This window comes from Sciurus carolinensis, chromosome 1 (genome assembly GCF_902686445.1).
Source record: "Sciurus carolinensis chromosome 1, mSciCar1.2, whole genome shotgun sequence".
NCBI lineage: Eukaryota > Metazoa > Chordata > Mammalia > Rodentia > Sciuridae > Sciurus > Sciurus carolinensis.
The window spans coordinates 179,746,405-179,765,320 of record NC_062213.1 but is presented as its reverse complement, the minus strand read 5'-3'; positions in this window follow the sequence as shown (position 1 = coordinate 179,765,320).

Sequence of the window (18,916 nt, the reverse complement as noted above, 5' to 3'; positions counted from 1 at the left end):
AACTTGTGATCCTCCTGTCTCAGTCTTCCAAGTTGCTGGGATTACAGGTGTGTGCTACTGCACCCAGATTATTTACCATTTTTTATAAGGATAGGGTTCTCCCCTGACAGTCCCTCACTCTCTGTTTTGTACTTACCATCCCTTTGTCTCTCTGGGATTACAGGTACATACCACTCTGACCAGCTTATTTTTCTTTTAGTGGTTAACCTAGAAATTATGTAAGGTTAATTCTGATTGGTACACTTTTTCTGACACAAAAGCATTAGAAGTCCATTATTCCCCTTCTTTTATGCCGCTTTTAATGTGCCATTATAACATTTGTGTGTGTGTGCTACTGAGAATTGAGCCAAATACCTGGGTATTTTCTTCCAACCTATCTTCTAATCTACTAATTCTGAGTTGTTGAACCCTATCATTTGAGTCTTTACTTTTACTTTATCTTTTAATTCTATACTTTGTGTGTTAGTTTTCTAGGGCTTCCATAACAGAGTATCACAAACTGGGTGGCTTAAAACAATACACATGTGCTCTTTCACAATTCTGGAGGTTGGAAGTTCAAAATCAAGGTGCCAGCAGAGTTAGCTCTGAAGAGACTATTCCATGTTGCTCCTGGGCTTCTGGTTGCCACTGGCAGTCCTTGGCTTGTAGATGCTTCACTTAATCTCTGCCTCCACTGTTCCATGAGGTCCTCTTCCTGTGTGTCTTCGGATCATCTTCTTATGAAGACATCAGTCATATAAGATTAAGGGCACACCCTACTCTGCTATGACCTCATTTTAACTTTAAAAATCTCATCTACAGTACACATTCTGAAGTACTGGGGGTTAGGACTTCAACAAGTCTTTTTGAAAGACACAATTCAATTTACAACACCTTCCTTGTGATTCTTTTTGTAGTTTCCAGTTTTCTGCTGAAATTCAAGCTTTCCCTTATCTTTTTGAATGTAGAAAGTTATTTAAAGGTCTGTTTCTATAATTTCAATATCTGAAGCCTCTGAGGGTTGGTTTTTCTTGCTGTTTTTTGATTCTACTGGTTTGTTCATGTTAACTTGCCTCTTCATGAGATGTGCGTGTACATGTGTGCACTCACACACACGGGCAGCGCTGAATTTGCAAACTCTCTTGTAGAAACTATTTTATTTATACCTAGGGTGATGTGATCTTCCTTCAGCAATAAGTACAGAGAGGACTTCTGCTTCTGTCTGGCACTTGGAGAGACTTGCAGTCTGGGACCACCTTAATACAATTTCAGGAATTGTGATAGTGTGAAGCTGAGGTGCATTCTTTGTGAGGATCTATCTCCTTCCTATTCATCCTAGGGTTTAGTCTCTTGGGGTCCTAACTCAAAGTAAGGAGGGTTTACCAGGGAACTCCAACCCTGTTCATTTACCCCACAGATTTATGAAGGTACTGCTCAGTTTCTCAGCTGCCCTTTCAGGAATTGCCCTCAGGGGAAAGTAGCCCCAAACATGAGGTTCACCTCCCTGAACCTGTCCTCATAGTGGTCTTCATTCACTTGGTAATTCTTCACTGACTCCTGAGCACTCTACCACCTTTATGTTAGTTGCCTATCACTGATAACAAATCACTACCAGATTTATCAGCTTAAATAATGCACATTTATTATCTTGCTCTGAGTCTGAGAGAGTCTGGGAGTGGCTTAGCTAGATGGTTCTGGAAGCCATTCCTTCAGCTCCAGGTGAGCCTTCAGATGACTGCAGCCCTGTCTGACCTCCTGGTTGATCCTCGCAAGAGACCCTGAGCTAGAACCATCTAGCTAAGCCACTCACTCCTGAGAAGCTTCTGTTTCTCCACCTTGTAGATCTCTCTTCTCTAGGGCTGCTTGAGTGTCCTCATGACAGGGCAGCTGGCTTCTCACTCTAGGAGAAGGAGCTAGGAAGAAACCACATATCTCTAATGATCCAGTGGCTCACTAATATTTTCACTTTATTATGTTTGTAAAAAGAAAGTCACAAAGTCCAGTTCACACACAAAGGAAAGGGAGTCTTTGCTTCCGCCTTCAAAACAGCAGGTTGTGACTCCACACAGCCCTGATGACAGAACTGGACCCTGCGTCCCACCTGTAGGCTCCTTCTATCTAGTGGCTACTCTGGGTCAAGCGCTTCAGGGTAGTACTGCTTCATTCTTACAGAAGTCCAACCGGGCAGAGAAGACGACTGAGGCCTAGGCAGGGCTCTGCATTCAGGCAGAGCTGGGAAGACCAGGGAAGTTGCCTTTTGAGGCCAGGCCCCAGGGCTACGTGGAGGGAGGCTGGGATCTGGTTATAGTCAGAATTCAGGGAACGGAAAGGCACAAGGTAACTGAGACTGCAGAGGTGGCAGGCCCTCCAGGACTAGGCTGAGGACTTAGACAACAGTCGGAGATGGGGCATTCGCAGGACTGGTCTAGTGAAGTGGGCAAGGTGGGTGACCGATGGACTTACAGGAGGACCAGAGGGGTTGGGGAGAAGGTGGTGAAACTTGGAGGAAAGAAATGGTGAAGCCTGACCCGGGCGGGGGAGATGTGAGTGGAGCGAGGACCAGCAGGACTGAATGACTGCCTGGATTGGGGCTTAAGGAAAAGGGGTCAAGATAAGTAATGCTTACCAGGCAAGCTCTTCTCACTTGTTATTGTACCTAATCCTCACAGCATTGAGGATTATTATCATCTTCATTCAGAGAGGGATGGGGTCTTTGGCAGAGGTCTCAGGGAGTCCCCAAGTCCCTGGGAGTCATCACCTAGTGTTCAGTTTTTAATCTCCTTTGGCTGCTAGGCTGCTGTTGTCCTCCAGGGGGCAGAAAGAGGCCAGGAATTCAGGCAGGCCCCATGTTTTCCTGAACTTCTCTTAGCCTTTCTTTGTGGTTAGAGATTTTGATGCTCAAGGGGGGCCACCCTTTAGCTCTTACTTTGCCCTAGGGTAAACTGAGGCCCACGGAGGGACAGTGACTGTGTCACATAGTAGACTCAACCAAGGGCAGAGGTGGGTCCAGAACCCAGGACCCCAACCTGTCGGCGAGCAGTTCTGCCCCCAGCCTGGACTCAGCTTCCCCTCAGCACCTGGGGGAAGGTGGCAGGGTGCAGTGGGCATGGATTCTGAGCTCAGCCTGTGAACTGTGGGGACAGACACTGAGGCTCCCCACGACCCACATTGTTCTGCACAACGCATCAGCTGCCATCTCTGGGCGAGGCTCATTATGACTAAGTCACCTGTGAGGTGGGGAAGAGTGCTTCTCTTGTGGCCTTGTGGGGAGCGATATAAAACAGAAGTCCTGGAGAAGGGGAAGCTCTAATGTAGGTACTACTGTTATTATTAACAGCCAGCTGCCCAGCAACCCTGTGAGGCAGGTGTCTTCCATACTGTTTCCCAGGGAGGAGGTGAGGCTCTGAGTCCCACAGCTAGAGATTCACAGGACCCTGGGCCATGGTGCAGGCCCACTCCTGTCTCAGGAGGGCCTCCCTGTTGCTCTGGACCATTCTCTTACTCATTCATCACATGGGCATTTGTGCAGGATGCACTCTGAGCCTCATCCTGTGGTGGGCACAGGGTGCCACGCCCTGGGTCACAAGGTAAGTGAGGGAGAGTGGAACAAGCAGAAACAGGCTGACCTGGCCTAGGGCCTACAGAATCTCCGGATCTGAGCACTGAGCAGGAAGCCCTGGGTACTGAAGCCCAAGATTGATTGTAGGGCCTGTGCCACCCCTGCCTGACCAGCCCTTGCCTTCCATACAGAATTACACACCAGAGGTCAGCTCGTCCCCTGGAGTATATCCCACCCTCAGGAAAGTTTTGAGGCACCTCCCAGGGACAGGAGCTCCCTCAACCAGGGTCAACTGCAGGGCTCCAGTTTTCTCCTGGGAAGAAGGTTCCCACCAAAGGTGCATCCCCCCACCCCTGAGTCCTTGCCTTGCTGTCTAAGGTTAATCTGGGTCAGTGAAGAGGGGAAATGTCAGGATTGACTTTTTGTCTAGCTCTGGGAATATCCAGGTCAGATGGTGGGGTTTGAACTAGGGATCACGGGTCCAAAGCCATGTTTTAGTACCACCCTAATAGGCACTGCCCCTGAATAAGACAGTGCAGGATGGGTTTGTACAAAACCACACAGATGAGATGCAAGTGGGGGTTGAAGTCCCCTCCACACCCTGCCCTACTGAGCACAACAGGGGGCCCTGGAGTGGGACTGTGTCCACCTCAAGGACACAATTGCTCCTTCACTGTCACTGTGGGTACCACACAGGCCAGCAGTGACCCTGATGGCAATAGTCCCTAAAGCACAGGGTTGGGTAAAGCTGGATACTGGCCTGGAGCCCCAGGCAGCCCTGTTTGAATAAAGAGCTGCAGAGAGATGTTATTTTGTCCAGATCTGCACCCTTGGGCCTTGCTCAGACGAAAGGAAGGGGTTGGCGGGAGACTACCCCTCAGGAGGCAGGCCACTCCTCTGCAGAGCTTCAGATGCTCTGTTCTAGATATGCCCACCAAGAGCACCCAGCACTCCAGGGTCCCAGAAGCTCCTCCCACTTTTTCTTCTCCCAGGTCCCCAGTCCGGCTTTACTCTCCCAAATGCCCACCATAGATTATGTCTGAATTCCTCTGCAGGGCCTTCGCTTATTCACCACAGACCCACATCTGTCATCTGCACCTCAGACACACCATTGCTACCAGGTAGACACCATGCCAGGGGGACTCCAGGCCCCAGAGCTGTGAAGCCATAGCACCTGACACCCTAGAGAAGAGTGGCAGTGGTCAGAAGCTCAGAGAGCCCCACAGAGTTTCCAGGTGAAAACCAGCCTAGTATCCATGCAGTGTATGGTGACGTTGGGCCTCCCTCTGAGATGCCCACGGGGGCAGCCGGAAGGTGTTCCAGCCTGGGCACTGCATCAAGGCCTCTCCCTAGCCTTCTCAGGCCATGTAAGGACCTGACCTGGCCTGGCCTGGAGGTTAGATTCCTCAGCTGAGGAGCTGCAGGGACAAGAAGAGGCGGCCAGCATGGCGCGAGGACTCCTTTGTACCAGGCATTTTCTCAACCATGGAGCTGGGCTGCCTGCCAGGTGCAAGGGCGCGTCTCTGTCCTCCCACCCCACAAGTAGCTTTGCCGCCAAGACCTGTACCTGGCTCAGCAACTCTTTCCCGCGCTTCTTCTGCCAGGCCCGGCAAAGTGAGAGGCAGGACCTGTGGGGCAGGCAGAGTAGGCCAGCCTACCCAGCCTACCCAGCCCTTGACTCTGGCAGGGCCCTGGAGCCTAGACGGAAGGGACGCACTCAGGATTCCTCCCGATTTTTGGCTTCTAAAATTGCATTCTTCCAGAATAGGTTAAAAATTACAAATTCCTACCCAACAAAGTGTGATAAAAATAAAACAGCAATGTTGGATCTGGGTTCTGTCTAGATTTGAATTCCAGCTCCACTACTTACTAGCAGTAGGACATGGACAAGTCATTTAACCTCTCTGTGTTGTGTTTCTTCTTTTGAAAATAGGGATTTTTTTTTTTTTTTTTTGTACCAAGGATTGAGCCCAGGTACTTAACCACTGAGCCATATCCCCAGCCCTTTTTATTTTTTATTTTGGGATATGGTCTTGCTAAGTTGCTTAGGTCCTCATTAAATTGCTGAGGTTGACTTTGAACTTGAGATCCTCCTGCCTCAGCCTCCTGAGCTGCTGGGATCACAGGCATGCATCACCACACCCAGCTAGGAATAGTATTTGTACCTCTCAGGACTATTGTGAGGATTTAAGAAGCTCTCAGAACAAGTCATTGAGAGCTATGGAAGTGTTCATTGAGACTGTCATAGTGACATCAACGAGAAGAATGCTAACCAAAATTCTTGGTTGCACAGAACAGAAACTCACTCAGGCAAGTCAAAAAGAGAGTTGAATAACAAGTCTTCAGAGATGTCACAGGGAACCCAAGAGTAGGGAACAACCAGGCCTCAAGAGGAACCAGGATCTTAAAAGCCATGGAGCAGGGTGTGGTGGCACTTGCCTATAATTGCAGCAGTTTGGGAGACTGAGGCAGGAGGATTCACAAGTTCAAAGCCAGTCTCAGCAACTTACTGAGGCCCTAAGCAACTTAGCAAGAAACGGTCTCAAATAAAAATTTAAAAAGGTTTGGGGATGTGGCTCAGTGGGTAAGCAACCCTGCGTTTAATTCCTAAACAAACAAATAAATATAAAAAGCCATTGAGCAGCCAGGAAATTTCTCTCCCTCTCTGGGACTTGCCATCACCTATTCACCTTCTTTATGCACTTCTGCTTCATTCTTTCAGCAGATTGACTTTCTTCACTCCTAGGAAAACCTGGTGAAACATGACCAGTTTTCAGTTCTCAGGACAAGTGACTGGCAGAAGTGGATTGTACTATGATCTGTGTCCACCAAGGGTTCAAATGCTGGGAGCTTGGTCCAGAGTGGCAGTGATGAGGCATTTAAGAGGTGGTGCCTAGAGCCAAGTAATTAGGTCATTGAACCACTGACCTTGGAAGTAATTAATTTAGTTCTCATGGAACCCTGGTTAGTTCTTCTGAGAGGAGTGTTTTAAAAGAATAACTCTGGCCTTTCTTGGATCTCTGGCTCTCTGTCTCACCATGTGATCTAGCCTTCACCTGAGCCTACCAGCTCTGGACCTCAAGAACTGTGAGCTCTTTTCTTTAGAAATTTCCCAGCCTCAAGTATTTTGTTATAGCAATGTAAAACAGTCTAATACAGACTGGCATCTCTGAATCTTAGCAGCAAAATCACAGAAGGATGAACCTATTGACCAAATTGGGCTTTGCACCAAGAGCCCATCAACTATGGTTGGGAACCCAGAGGAACAGTATGGGTCAGGCAGGCTCTCCAGGGGCATCTATTTCCCTTTTTGGGAAAGGGTTGATACTGGGGATTTAACCCAGGATGCTCTACCACTGAGTTGCATTCTAAGTTCTTTTTATTTTTGAGACAGGGCCTTGCTAAGTTACAGAGACTGGCCTCAAACTTGCCATCCTCCTGCCTCAATTGCTGAGTTACTGGGCATGTGCCATTGTACCCTGCTCCAATGGTGCTCTGGAGAAGGAGTCAAGAGACTTGCGCGTTAGTCCTATTGTTGCCATGGGAAATTCCCTTTCTGCTTCTGTTCATGCACTGAGTTCTACAGTCCTTTATTGCAGCACTTAAGTTGTATTATAATTATTTGTTTATGTGGGACATATTCCTCACCAGACTGATTTTCATTCTTTTTTTTAAATATAATTATTATCTCTAGAGCACCAGGCTTACATTAGGAGTGGACATGACCTAACTCCAGGCTTGTTGCCCTCCCAGAGGTTCAGTCTGTCTTAGCAAATAGTCTTATGAAATCAATCCGTTTCACTACCTGGTTCTTCCCAAGTTCAGGAACTGGGAACCTTCCCAGATGGACAATGTCAAGATCTCACCTTAGTGTGATGAGGAGTCCAAGTTTCCTGAACTGTTAGAAAGAGTGAGGGCCCACAGGCAATGGCTCCAATGGTGCATGGCACTGGTGGGTTTCATTTCTGCTGGGTGATTTGTGGGCAATGATGGGCAGCTGAGAAAAGGACCTGACCAGCAAGGAGGAGTGCAACAGTGACCGACTCCTCAGTAGAGGTGATGACAGTGCTGCTCGAAGGACATGGCTGGTTCCCATGGGGCTTGGCTTCTGGGCAGCCTCTTGATGCTGACTTTGCTCCTCCCCATTATCTTTGCTTCCATCTTGGACTTCTGATCTCTTCCAAAACCAACTCTTGTCCCTGTTCCCAGCCTGAGTCACCCAAGATTAGTCTCCCCGTGAGCTGAATTGGCCAGATATCTTTTTTTTTTTTTTTTTGGTGGTGCTGAGGATCGAACCCAGGGCCTTGTGCATGCAAGGCAAGCACTCTACCAACTGAGCTATCTCCCCAGACCTGGCCAGATATCTTTCCATGGCCTTTCTAGTATGCTAAGTCACAAATTTGACACTCTGCTTTCTCAGAGACACCTTTGTGGGTCCTCAAAATTCCTTCTCTTCATAAAGCCTTATTCTTGGTTTTCAAAACTATTCATGTGGATATGAATATTGAAACCTAGTTTGTAAGCTGAAAAACTAAACATAGTTTTCTGTTGTTGTTTTTGTTATTAAAATGCTATTTTAAAATTTTTTTGTTATAAAAATGTTATTTAAAAATTTTCTTTTATCTCGTGTGTGTGTGTGTGTGTGTGTGTGTGTGTCCTGGGGTAGGCAAGTGCTCTGCCACTGAGCTATATCCCCAACCCTTTTTATTTTTTACTTTGAAACAGGGTCTTGCTAAGTTGTCTTAAGGTTGGCCTTGAACTTGTAATCCTCCTGCCTCAACCTCCCCAGTCACTGGAATTACAGGAGTATGCCAACATGCCCAGCTCAAAAAAATAATTCTTTTTTTTTTTCCTTTTTTTTTTTGAGAGAGAGAGTGTGAGAGAGAGAGAGAGAGAGAGAGAGAGAGAGAGAAAAAACACACAAGCCCAGGGGTTCATGCATGCCAAGCAAGTGCTCCACCACTGAGCTTTGTCTGCAGCCTCAGGAACATACTAGTCAGTCTCTGGCTGACTAGGGGGAAGATGGGAAGATCACATACAAGGAAGTGTTGAAAATAAAAGGCACAAATATTAGTTTTTCAAGATGTTTCCCGTAACAATGAAAATAAGGCACAGAGGCCAGGCAAGGTGGTGCACACTTACAACCCAGAGACTAAGGAGGCTGAGGAAGGAGGATAGCAAATTTGAGACCAGCCTGAGCAATTTAATGAGAATCTGTCTCAAAATAAAAAGGGTTGGGGATGTAGCTCAGTGATGGAGTGCCCCTGGGTTCAATCTCCAGTATCTTTAAATACATACATACATACATACATACATAGCACACAACCCTGTCTTGAGGCCCTGAGAGTAACTTTGTATGGCTGGTGGGAGAGTCTGCTGAAGAAGTGAGCAGGAGAAGGACCTCAGAAGTGTGTATGACATCTAGGGAGCATAGACAGGCTCCTGATAGCAGAGGAGAATTAGGAAAAACTCTTAATAGGCAGAAGATGGAATTAAGAAGATAATAAATGGGAGAGGCAGGACCGAGGCAGAAACCAATCAGGAGGCTGTTGAAATAGCCTAGATGAGAAGAAATAGCCAGGCCTGAAGCACAATGACAGTTGGAACAGCTGGGTTCCAGGAAGGCTATGTGGGTAGGATGTTATGAAAGATATCCTCCAAGATGTCCACATCTTAATCCCCAGAAGTTGTTCATGCCATTTTATATGATAAAAGGAACCTGGCAATATGACTAAGGATCCTGAGATGAGGAGATTATTTTAGGATTCTCAGTGGGTCCAATGTAATCACAAGGGTCCTTAATAGAAAGAGATAAGAAATCAGACTGAGGAGAGGAAGGCACATAACAACAGAAGCAGAGATTGTAGCAGTATGAAATGATGGAGCTTCAAGAAGGGAATGCAGGCAGCCTCTAGCAGCTGGAAGGGACAAGCTACAGATTCCGCTTTGGATCTCTAGAAGAAACCAGCTCTCCTGACACCTTGATTTAGCCCCATAAAACTCATTGCAGATTTCTAGCCACCACAACTGTAATATAATGAATAAATTCATGTTGTCCTAAGCCACAAAGTAGTTGTTACATCAGCAATAAGAACCTAATATAGATGGTTAAAATTTTGTGACCAGGTAGTCATAAAAGAAGGAAAGGAAGGGGGGGGGTCATAAAAAAGTTGAGGATGATGACCAGGATTTTGGCTTAAGTGCTGGGGCCAGAAGTGAGACCATTATCATCAGGACTGGGAATAGTTAGGAAGGGGAAGTATGGAGAAAGGAGGCCCATAAAACTAGAAACAAAAGAAATAACAAGTTGACCAGGCTATGGAAAGCAAGGGCAACACCAGCCCCAGAGGAGAGCAGCATGACCTTGAAGGACAGGAGTTATATACGTGTGCACCCTGGAATAAGGGTCCTAGGGTTGCCCATAGAAGAAATCCACTTAGGCAAAAATGGTTCTTTGTTGTATTTTTTGTTTTGTTTTGTTTTGTTAAGGGAACAGGTATCTCAGAAGGCCAAGGAAGCACAGCAGGCCTCAGGAGCGTCAGAAATGGGGAACTGGACTGTCAACAGGAAGCTCTTTATCTAGTTCTCTTCCTTTGTCTGGCCTTCACTCCTACATCTGCTTTGTTTCTCCTTTGCAGATCACTCTTCTCTGTTCTGCCGGGCACCCATTCATCCAACAAACGTTTATTTAGTGTATACCCAAACATGGTTGTTATATTTCTGTGTTCAAGTGTGCCCAGCTTAGACTAAGTTGCTATTTGCAACTGGGAGAAGTCTGTTGGTCTTCTACTACTCTAATATGCTAGGACTTGGGGGCCAGAGCAGTTGATTTCTCTAAGGGGGTTATGCTAATTCTGATCTCTTTTTCCATAGGAAGACCCTTCATCTCTATGTAAATTAGTGAATATGATAAGCAAAACTAGGGAGAGGGCACCCCAGGTAGAGAAACAACATTAACCCCTCCAAAACTAAGTTCCAGACCCTGGTTCCAGTCAGAACATCCTGTTAAGTTTTTTCTTGCTTCCACATTCCACATCTTTAATTACACCTTTTTGTATTTTTTCATTTGCGTATTTATTTTGCAGTGCTGGGGCCTTGTGCATACTCTGCAAGTGTGCAACCACTGAGCTACACCCCAGTCCTCCTTATTACACAGTTACAGTTCATTTTCCAAATTGGGGTGGGGGTACCAGGGTTTGAAGTCAGGGGCACTCAACCACTGAATCACATCCCCAACCCTATTTTTTTTTTTTTTTTGCATTTTATTTAGAGACAGGGTCTCACTGAGTTGCTTAGCACCTCACCGTTGCTGAAGCTAACTTTGAACTCACGCTCCTCCTGCTCAGCCTCCTGAGCTGCTCAGATTATAGGCATGTGCAACTGTACCCAGCCCAGACTCATTTTTTAACATGTAAATCCAATCATGTTCTTCTGCTAGGCAAACCAAAAAATTCTTCAACTCCTTCTATTGCAACTAGAGAAATATCCAAAATCCTTACTAAGGTCAATCAAGCACTACAAGATCTGTCCTCTAGCTACTTCTTTGACTTTGGCGTTTACAAATCTCCACCTTCATTCACACTGCTGGAGCCACACTGGCCTTCTCTATTCCTTGACTATGCCAAGGTCATTTCCACCTCAGTGCCTCCACACTTGCTGTTCCCTCTTTTCCTCACCGTTGTATGGCTAGGTGCCACAATGCCCAATGCAGGTGATGCCATCTCCTTAGAGGGTCTTCCCAGACCCTCCCATTTAAAGTAGCAACACACTGTCCCCAATCCCACAACTCTACCCGGTTGCTGTTTTCTCTTTGACTTTCGAAACTCTCGTTTCTTTACTTGTATTTTCTTTCTCTGTCCCTATCGGCACATCATTTCCATTTAAGCATGGACCTAGTCTGTCTCCTCTTTGATAAATTTCCAGCAGCAAAACAGTCTGGTATTTGGGAACAAAAATAAATAAATAAATAAATACCAGAAAGACTACCTGAACAATTATGCTTCCATGTGACACAGGGTAATGCAGTCCAGCACTTCCGAGCAGGCTTCTAACTCCCACCTGTGTGAACGTGCACACATTGTTTAGCTTCTTTCATTCTTGCCATATGCAAAACTGGGAGGATACAAGTCCCCATCCATGGCATTGTTAGGATCAAATGAGTTCACCCACAGAAAGGGCTTGGAATGGACGTGCCATAGAATAAGCACTTGACATATGTCTTCACTTTTATTTATTCATTATTAATCAAGAGTCCATTCATTTTTGAATTCTTAAAATTTTTCATTGTTCTACTCTCCACAACTCCTATTTATTTTTACATGCTTATCAGTTTCCTGTGTTTTAGGGAGACCATTTGAAGTTCATTTTCTTTACTAAATTGATCTACTGTGTTCAACCTGGTCTTCCTTGCTTCTGTACAGGTTTTATTTCAGCAGCCACATCTTTAATCTCCTCCTAATCGTTTATTATCTCAGATTATTCTTTTCACAGGATTGGTGGCTCTAAATTAATTATGTACCATTTTTTAACTCCATCAAAATATCAATCAGGTATCACCTACATTTTCATCTGTTCCTGCGGCAGGTCTTTTTTTGGAGGTAGGGGCCCCTCCAAATCTAGAAGTAACATATTCTTATTGGATTTCTTATTTATTTAGGCTACACCTACAGTGACCAATCATCTTGGTTTATCCCTTCTAAGGGTTTTGCCAGGACATGGGATTTCTGTGCTAAAACCAAAATGTCTCAGGCAAAATGTGACAAATTGGTCTCCCTACCTTCACCTGTAGATAGCATAAAGAAAAGCTTGGTTACCAGGCATGGTGGTGCACACCTATAATCTCAGCAACTCAGGAGGTTGAAACAGAAGGATCACAAGTTCAAAGCAAGCCTCAGCAGTTCAGCAAGGCCCTAAGCAACTTCATGAGACCCTGTCTCAAAATTAAACAACAACAACAACAAAATACGGCTGTGGATGTGGTCCAATGGGGATGATGTTAAATGCTATCAGAAAGGTGTTTAGGGAACACACATGATTTTACCTGACCTGTTCAGAGGAGTCTGGGAAGTCTTTCTCAAGGAAATGCATCTAAGACAATAGGAGCAGGAGTAATGGGAATGAGCCAGGTAGGGGAACATTAGGAAAAATGTGGTCCAGTGGTTAAGCACCCGTGGGTTCAATCCCTGGTACCAAAAATAAATAAATAAATAAATAAATTAATAATAATAATAATAATAATAATAACAACAACAACAACAGGGCTGAGGATGTAGCTCAGTGGTAAAGCAACCCTGGGTTCAATCCCCAGTACCAAGAGGGGAAAATAAGAACAGTTCTCATACTGAGATAGGTCCTCCAAATCTTTCACAAAAGGAAGAAACCATTTCTGGTAGTTAGAACTACTAACTCCTTCCAAAAAGCATTTAAACATGTGAAGGTCTCTCAGAAATAAAGGAAATAAATTTCCTGTTACAACAAGCCTCCCCCTAGCAAACCGGTCTCTCCTTCCTTTCATAATTTCAAAAAGACACTGTCACTACTTTCCTCCCTTTGATTTCTTGAACCATTTCCATTTTCTAACCCTCAACTGAATCTTCTCTAACCAAGATTACCATTGATGTCCTCCCCACCAAAATCCAATGGATATTTCTCATTCCTTATCATACGTGGCCTCTCTCCAATTTCTTCCCTGCTGTCTGCTCCCTTTTCAAAGCTTTTTGAGATGTTGTGTCTATGTTCCTCAAGGTTCTGCTCTGAACTATTTCTCTTCTCACTATGCCCTCTGCTCAAGTGACTTCATCTTCCACAGCTTCAAATTTTCATCAACACTGATGACTTAGAGATCCTATCTCCAACCCAGAATGCAATCTGGGCTTAACCTGAATATCCAGTCCCATTAGGATTCTGTGAAGACACCTCAATCTCAGCAAGTCCCAAAATGAACTCATCCTCAGCCCAAACCCACTCTACCTCCAGTTCTCATTGTGACCAAAGGATGTGACCCTGTACAGTCAACTATTCAAGTCAGAAATTTGAGTCTCATTTTTTACCCCTTCCTCTCCTTTACCTCCATTTCATCAAGTCCTATAAATTCACCTGCTAAATACCTTAACTATTCTTCTGCCTTTAGAGTGTCTCTAGTCAATCCACTCTGCATTGCACAGAATGATCTCACCAGTAAATACATGTGATGCTGTTATCTCATCAATAGTTACAGCCTGCTCTACAGCCCGGTCCCTGCACATTTTTCCAGTCTTTTTTTCCCTAATGCTCCCCTACCTGGCTCATTCCCATTACTCCTGCTCATATTGTCTTAGATGCATTTCCTTGAGAAAGACTTCCCAGACTCCTCTGAACAGGTCAGGTAAAATCGTGTGTTCCCTGAACACCTTTCTGATAGCATTTAGCATCATCACCAAAATGCATGGAAAGCTTGAACTCTTTGAAGACAGGACTTGTTCACTGATCTTTAGCACCTCAAATGGTAAAGAACAAGCACTTATTAAATCTGCATAGTACATTAACAAACAGATGTTCCTAATTATAACGCTCTTATCTGTTTATTAGATTAGGTTCCCAAAGTCCTCTACTTGCTTTCATGTTAGTCCAATTCTAATTACCATGTACCTGAGGAAAAACACACTATTTCAGTTGGAGGCTCATTGAAAATGGCTAGAAGCAGCACAATACAAGAAAAAGAACCCTCCTCCTATACCAGGAGACCAAGGTTCCAGTCACAGCTCTGCTACTGTTTATGCTGCTGCAAATCACTTGCCTCTCTTGGACTCACTTTCTTCATGTGCTGCTATGTAAAGTGGCTAATCTAGAGTAGTGATTTTCAAAGTGTGTCCCACAGGGGAGGAGACTCAATCAGAAGGCCCTGAGGACTGTGTAGCACAAAGACCCCCAAGTTGCTCTACTTTGATCTGTATTATCAAATAGTTTTATTTGGGAGAAGAGAAAAAAAGGGAATTCATAAAATAAGTTTGAAAACAGCTGAAACAGATAATCACTGAATTCCCCCTTTACATGCCAACATCAGAAACACGGTAAGCCATGAATGTCACTAATAAGGTTGTTTCTGAAATGCACTTGAAGATTCTGATTGCAAGCCAGATCCATTGGCATGCACCTGTAGTGCCAGCTATTCTGGAGACTTAGGCAGGACAATTGTTTGAGCCCAGGAATTCAAGACCAGCCTGGGCAACATGGCAAGACCCCATCTCAATTTAAAAAAAGAAAAAAAGAGTCTGACTGCAGAAGTCTGGAGGGTTGTGCTGGCATGTTGGTTTCCCATCATGAACTGACTGGTTCTCATTCAACTCCATCTCATTATGCAGATCTAGCAAGACAGACTTTTTTTTACGCCCCACAGATAATATTTACATACAAGCCTATATCCCTCAAACCCCTTGAAATCAACAAGGAAGATCAGGCAGAAGACACAGGCCTAAGTGGTTTTCCTTTAAGTCTTGCATTCAGGCAGCCCATCACCCAAGATCTGGTAACTCAGAGTGACCCTTGCCTCACACCTGATCATGCACCATCTCATGGGCTTTATGGAATTGGGTCCTTCTGAAAGCAAGTACTTAGTAGTTAGCATGGGCTACTAAAGACTATAGTCAGAATACCTAGCTCACTTGAACTGCAGCTTACTCTGAGTCACTCTGGTGGACGTCCACCGTTTGGTCAACTTGGCATCCATCCCATCCCGACCTGCTTCTGTAAAGCTGTTTGTCCCCCAAGCCCATTCTGGTCATACAGGGAGTTGCCATGTTCTAGAAAGTTGACTTTCCTGCTTCATCCAAGAACACACACAGAATTCAGCTCTATCAGTCTTTCCCTGGGGAAGATTGTTTAATCTGGTACTGGGGTCTACTTCTTTGCAGTAGGGAAAAGCTATGAGATGCCAAGTGTAGAAGCACCCAATTACCAGTTGAAGAAAGCCAGTTTGCATGGAGAGAAAAACGAAGTCAGCATGCAGAGAAGAGAACCAGGGCAGAGACAGTGCTGGTAGTGTCCAAGTCCTTGGTGGCGATTGTTCCCAAGGCCCAGCTGCACTGTCTGCCTTTCGGGGGTGGGGTGGGGGGCTCAAATGTTTGACTCTTCCTTGGATTCCATGAGCCAATAAATTCTCCTTTATACCTAAATTAGTTCAAACTGCCTTCTTTCTGGTTCCTTACCACTGAAATAATACCAACCCTACATTAAATCACTTAAATACTAAGGAGTCTTATTTCTTCATTTGTACAAATCACTTCAAAGGTTTTTGGCAAGGACTCATGAGATATGTAACTTTGCAAAAACCCTGCTAAGCTATAAACCTGTAAGGGATAATTATTGCAGATATCTGACAATGAAAATGATGGCAAGTGCTACCTAAATGGGGTTTGGAATTAGCTCAAGCTCGACCCTGCTATAGAAAAACAAGTGACCTGCTACCTCACAGGCAGCAACTTCACAGTGGATCTGCAACTTATCTGTCCAGTTGCCCTCCCCTCTTGCCACCCACACATCCTTCTTCTGAGAATCACTCCACCTGTATACCATCCTTTGGTTTCCATGGACACTGCCCTGTCCTTTCAGGAATCCATCTCAGCCTGGTTGATGGGCCTCAGGGTAAGCACTAGACCCGGGCTGGACTAATAGATCCCTTTCCTGGAATTTTTTCTTTTTCTTTTCTTTTTTCTTTTCTTTCTTTTCTTTCTTTCTTTCTTTCTTTCTTTCTTTCTTTCTTTCTTTCTTTCTTTCTTTTTCTTTTTTTTTCTTTCATTCTTCTCTCTCTCTCTCTTGCTCTCTCTCTTTCTCTCTCTCTTTTTTTAATACAGTAAACCAGGCATGGTGGTGCATGCCTGTAATCCCAGCAGCTTGGGAGACTGAGGTAGGATTGTGAGTTCAAAGTTAGCCTCAGCAACTTAGTAAGATCGTGTCATTTAACAGAATGTCCTCAAAGTTCATTCATGTTGTAGCATGTTTAAAGATTTCCTTCCTCCCTAAGGTTGAATATTCCATCATATGTATATACTACATTTTATATATCCATTCATGGGCTACTTCTATTCCTTGGTTTTTGTGAATGCTTCTATGAAAACAGGTGTACAGATATCTCTCTAAGATCCTGCTTCCAGTTCTTTGAGATACACACCCAGTAGATCATACGGCAATTATGGATTGACTTTTTTGAGGAACTGCCATACTGTTTTCCACAGCAGCTGCAACATTTCACATTCTAACCAACAATACACAGGGTTGTTCCATTCCTCCATTTCCTTGCCAGCACTTGTATTGTCTGTTTTTTTTTTTTTTTTTTTTTTTTACTTAATTTTATGTGGTGCTGAGAATCAAACCCAGTGCATCACACATGCCAGGCAAGTGCTCTACCACTGCGCCATAACCCCAGCCCCTATTGTCTGTTTTTTGATAGCAGCCATTCTATCGGGGGCTTTGGAAATTAGAACTAGAGAAAGCCTAGCACAACCTTTTTCCATCTGTCAAAGCTGTAAAAAGTGAGGCTTGAGTGCTACTGGCAGCCCTGCCTCTGCCTGGAAAGAAAGCCTGTTGGTAGTGAGAGGAGGGTGAGCTAATTTGGAGACAAAGGAGAGGATGTTTACACAAAGTTGTTTGGGACAAGTTGTTTGTTTCTGTCCTTGAATTTGATCAGACACCTCAGTGACCTGATAATATATTTACTTTTTTATTTAAACTAGTTTGAGTTGGGCTTATTTCATTGTAACCATAAGCCTTTAACCTAAACTTAGTAGAGCAAAAGATTCTTTAGGAATCTTTTTTGCATTTTATTCCCTTGACTCCTTATTAGAAGTAGATGGGGTGTAAATACTTTGTATATTTAAAAAACCCTACAGGGCAGCAGCCTAAGGCAGGAGGATCACAAGATTGAAGCCAGTTCTGGCAACTTAGTGAAACCCTGTCTCAAAATAAAAAGGACTAGGAATGTAGCTCAGTGGCACAGCACCCCTGGGGACAATCCCTAGTACCAAACACACACACACACACACACACACACAAGCGCGCACACCCTATAGAGATGCCCTTGGAGAGGCAGAATGTAGTGGTTAGAGCAATGGGTTTGAAGTCAGCCTAAACTGGCTTCAAATTCTAGTTCAACAAATGTAACTGCATGTGAACTAACTTGATTGTAATAATCGTTTTATAATGTAGGAACATCAAATTATCATATTATATACCTTAAATATATACAACTTTGTCGACTATATCCTCAATAAAGCTGGAAAAATGTAAACACTGGCTTAAAGTGAAATACAAAAACACATGAAGTTTACTGAGTGCCTTTGAAGCAGCAGGCACTGGCAAGTGCCAAGGATAAAGAAGTGAACAAGGGACAGAAATCTCATCTCTACCTGAGCGTCTGTCTAGAATGGAAGGACTACTTGCATGTCTGCTCTGTCCCAGCCACTGTTAAACTCTCTGAATATGTTTATACCTTTATAAAAATAGCAATAATAAATTACCTGGTCTGTTTGTTTTCAGGAAACATCATAAGGTCTGTATGTGTTTAACATACAATGGTGAACACACAGCAAGCAGGCAGTGAAGAGCAGCCACGTTTAGAAGGGCTGCCTCGCAGGATGCAGCCTCAGTAGCTACTACATGTCCACTGTTTCACACTAGTCTTAAAACAGAACTCACATCCTGGCAGAAGTTACTATCCAATGGGAGCAAGAGACAGTTAAAGGTGATATGTGGGCAAGACAAGGAGGTAAAGCATAAACTCTGGAGTCACCTATTTATTTTCCCATCCCAGCCTGCCCTTGCTTATCTACTCCACTCAATTTCCTCAATTGTAAAGTTGAGCTATTAATAACAATGACAACACTATCAGAGGGCTGCTGTGAGGACTAAACCGGTTAGTATGTGTGAAAACACTTATGACAGTGACACCAAGTGATACATAAGCACTTGCTAATATGAATATTGCTAGGGATCACACAGGAAGGAAAAACTAAGCTGCCTAAGAGGAGCCACGGAAACTTTCTCTAAACAGCGGACATCAGATCTAGGCCTTGAAGGATATGGAGTTTTCTAGGTGAAGAGCAGGGAAAGGGGCATTTCAGGTAAAGAAGACAATTCAAGCAAGTAAGCTGAGCCATGGGGCAAATCATATGCATTCAAAAGAACACACATAACCTAATAGTTGAAGACTAGCTGGGTGACAAATAAACGCCAAGTCACCATTTTTGGTCATTACTAGTCAGTGTTAAGTCAGAGCTTGCTCTAATAGTATTATTTTTAACTAACAACAAACCATAAACCAACATTTCCACAGCATTAACAAATTTTCCCCAATGAAGCAAATAAATCCAATTATACCAACTGACTACTCGACGCCACAGTGCCAAT